The sequence below is a fragment of the Anoplophora glabripennis genome, unplaced genomic scaffold (genome assembly GCF_000390285.2).
Source record: "Anoplophora glabripennis isolate ALB-LARVAE unplaced genomic scaffold, Agla_2.0 scaffold371, whole genome shotgun sequence".
NCBI classification, from domain to species: Eukaryota; Metazoa; Arthropoda; class Insecta; order Coleoptera; family Cerambycidae; genus Anoplophora; species Anoplophora glabripennis.
In genome coordinates this window covers 67,083-71,411 of record NW_019416511.1, presented here as the reverse complement: position 1 = coordinate 71,411, position 4,329 = coordinate 67,083, and positions in this window count along the sequence as shown.

Sequence of the window (4,329 nt, the reverse complement as noted above, 5' to 3'; positions counted from 1 at the left end):
TTTTGTAGAAAATGTAAGTATGCGGGCCCATCTAAACGATGCGGCATAACATATGGTCCTAGTAACCTATTTCCTATAATACCTGCCCAAACATTAATGGAAAACTTATCTTGGAATCGAGCTTCGAAAATCGCGTGAGGATTTTCATCTGACCAAATATGATTGTTATGAAAATTTACCACTCCTTCACGCGTAAATCCTGCCTCGTCTGTAAACAAGACTTTATCGAGGAAATGACGGTCCTGATGGCATTTCATCTGCATCCACTGACAAAACTCCACTCTAGGCAAAAAATCCCGAGGTTTTAGCGCTTGAATTCTTTGCAAATGGTATGGATACAAAAGTTCCTCGTGTAAAATTTCCCATACAACACTTTTGGGAATATTCGTTTGTACTGAAATTCTTCTGGTGCTACTACCTGGATTAGCTTCAATCTGTTGTAGAACAATTTCCTCTGTCTGCGCCGTTCGGGTAGTACGGTTTCGTCCACAATCTCTCTTATTTGGCGTAAAATTACCAGTTTCTCTTAATCTCTGATGTAAACTGCTGAACAGTTTATCAGAAGGAAGCTGGCGATTTGGAAAAGTTTCTTGGTACAACCTCCGAGCTTCCAAAGCACAACCGTTTGCTTTGCCATACATGAAGTGCATGTCGGCCATTTCAGCAAAAGAGTATTCCGGCATTTTTTGAAAGACGAGAACAATGATTTTTTTCAATTACACTGTTATTAACACAATAATAATCGAATAAACTTTATTTTTAAACCTTATGTCAAATTCGTTTACCGTAACTACAGTAATTTGACCTTTTTCCATTTTCAACTTAGCACCGACATAAGCCTACTTTGATGTAGAAATTTTTATTATTGGGCGACCATGCATGCACTATTTTCTTTGGAGAGTATTTTCTCGAAAACGGCTAGCCTGACAGGTTTTCTACAAGAATACCTTTTTTATGTCATTTATACCGCGGAATCAGAATTTCTAAAGAAAACTGCAAAAATATGACGTTTAATAAAAATGTGAACAAATTAAATCGAGGCCTCCCCTGTCGGTACGCCCCTGATTAAAATAATAATTTAGTAAAAACACTGAAAAGTACCTACTATTAAAGGCAATTCATATGCCAAAATTCAGATGGCTATCTGAAACGGTTCCAGAGATATAAAATAAAACCTATATCCCGGTGCAATCTTTGAATCGCCATAGCAACCTTATGACGCATTTGCGGACCTATGTTCATATGAACTTTTCTTCATAGTTTAACATGTAGAATTACCCCTAGAATTATTCGAACGGTATTTCCGGACACCCTGTATATTTAAAACATGCCCATCAACCTTTCAAAAAGGCAAAAGCGTTTTCAATATTCACTCTGCCGAAGAAAGACAATAATTATGATTTTTTTTTGCAGTCTATTTAAATTTGTTAAATAACAAATCAAATAACTGGATAACATATGAATCCGTTCTTAAATATTCTGTTTCTTCCTCTGTTTGTGGCCATATAAGATATTTACTTTTTTGATTAATATATAAATATATATTAATATATAAAAAATGCATTAACAATTTGCTATAAATCTGTCAGTAATTGAATGTAATGTTTTGATATGTATCATATGAATATTAATAAACCCTTCTCTGATTCTATAGAAGTATTTCTTTCACATTATTTCTTCTCATTGAAACATGCATTTTCTATTACTGTTTTCATCAGTTTATGAAATGTTTCTTTCTTCATGCGAAATAACTGGAAAAATACGTGTTCTTGTCGACGGTAGTAGAGCTCCTCCGGGTGGAGCTAATCTGTGGCTTGACACTGAGAGAGGTATACGGTTTTAGGTCTTTGAGATGCACTCATTGATATCGAGAATTATTACTATGAAAATTCTGAAAATTATTGTTTCTAGAAACCCGCACTCGGCTATCTCGGTTTTCATATTCATTAGACCAATTTATCTCTTTATAAGTACTGTCAATTTTAAAAGATAAAGCTTCAATATCATCGAAAGTTCTTGCCTGACGATTTAATATACACCTCCTAATTCCTACTGGGAAATGAGTCGTTACATGGGATATAATTTCCTCATCTGTAAGTGGCTGTGCGATATATTTTGCTTCACGAGCGATTTTTAAAAAATAATCCGCCCTTGAACCATGTTCATATACACCGAATTTTATGTTATTAAATGTTTTACGTTCTTCTTCGATACCCCAATAACGTTGTAAAAACAGTTTTTTAAATTAGTCAAAATCAGAAACGGAATCCTCCTTTAAAGTGCTTTAAACTGCTAATGAAACCCTTTTATCATTTGGTACTCCCGCTTCATCAAAAATACCCGTAAGCTTTTTCATAAAAAGTACTGGATGTAAAAATCCACCAGGTGAAAAATGTAAATTCGTCCCTCCTAAATCTTTCCATAAAACAATATAGTTTTTATTAACATATTGATAACAGCCTGCCAGAGTACTACCGTCATTCCCTTTATTTTGTAATAATTTATGTGACTCATCCTGAGCACTCCCGATATCGCCAATCTGATCAATTGATTGACAAATATTTAAAGAGAAATCTTCAAAAGATTTACCTAAATTAAACAAATTGGTTTCAATGTTAACATTCATTTTCTCAATAGTGTCAGTTAACTTCACATTATTTGCGTTTAAATTAACCAAAACATTTGTTAATTTAGACAAGGTTTGTTCAACTTTTCTGCAGCTTCCCTATCCATTTTGTCAGATTTACTTCTAGTTATAGGCACAAAAATGGTTCCAAAATGTTACAACTTTGTACATGTAAGTACATACAGGGCTGGAAAATCCACATGGTCCATCTGCCTTTACATGAGAGCGACAAAGTAAAGTAAAGAAATCCGTGCGATAGACAAGGATGGCTATTGTGAAGACGTTTCATAATCTGAATAGTCACCCCCCGTTAGAAGTGGGAGTGACTATTCAGATTATGAAACGTCTTCAATGTAACCATCCTTGTCTATCGCACGGATTTCTATAACTTACTTTATCGCTCTCACGTAACGGCTGATATACCATGGGGACTTTCCGAACCTGTATAACAAAAATGACATAATTAAATTAAATCGCTAAATTTTCTTTTAGTGAGTTTCACAGGCTCTTTATTTAATTGTTGAAGTCTTATTTGCTTTATGTTTTTCATTCATTAGTCTTTTAAGTTCTATGGCACCATAGTTATCGAAAAAAAGTTTGGTAGGTTCTTCTTTGTTACCATAAATTCTCTGAATCTTCGTCCATTTGACATTTTGACCTTTTTCGCTCACTCTAACAGACAGTATTCTTAAATCTTGCAAACACATTGTGTTCCATCGACACAACAGCTTTATATTTGGGAAACCAGCTATTTAATGAAATTTTGCAATATTCCTATGATTATCTATTTCCTGGGCAGGAAACTTCACATAATCTTAAAATCTGTAGCGATTGCCTCTGAAACTTCTAATTATCAGTGATATTGTTGATATACCCTGTAACGTACTTTGGTCGGTTGCCAAATTTTTGTAACACCCTTTATATACTTTACTTGGTTTTGATTTTGCGGTGGTGACGGTTCGGTTCAGACGTTACTTGTGGCTGCCCCCGGTATACTACCAACTCTAAACGGAATCTTAATTCACAATTGCGAATTTTAATTTACTAGNATGGTCTCAACATTAGAAAATGTCCATTTCAGAAGCGTATTTGAACAATATAAAATGTGTAGCTTTTTTAAATGCTTCTGATATTGTTTTGTGACATTTTTATTTGTACGATGAATGGCAAAATTCGTAATCCTATTAGGAACTTTTTTCAGTGGCTTCTCAAAAAGAAAGAAATCCTTGGTAAAAGTTGCCGCATCCCCAAACTAGAGGCGCATTTTTATTTTTATTTTTTAAATATACAATGTAACTTATTTTAGTTCGAATTAAGTCAAATAAAAATATTACAAAAAAGTATTAGAGATATTTAAAAAAATACTCACACTTTATACTATTTCAAAAACGCTTTTGAAATGAAAATTATCTAAAGTTGAGAGCATTATGAGAACAATATGGTAATAAAATTATTATGTTATTCAAACATTTCTGAAAATATACTGAAACGTAAAACAAAAATATCGAGGGCATAAATGGAACATAAAAAGAATGTTACTGAAACCAATTTTTTGAAACGTTTCATTGGAAACGTATTTTGGGGAGGACATCTTGGGCTTCTAGAACGTTACCAGAACGTTGCATGGATTTTTTATGAAACGTTTCAAGAAAAATGGAAACGTTTCTGAAACATGTCAGAAACTGAAAAATGTTTAGTGGGTT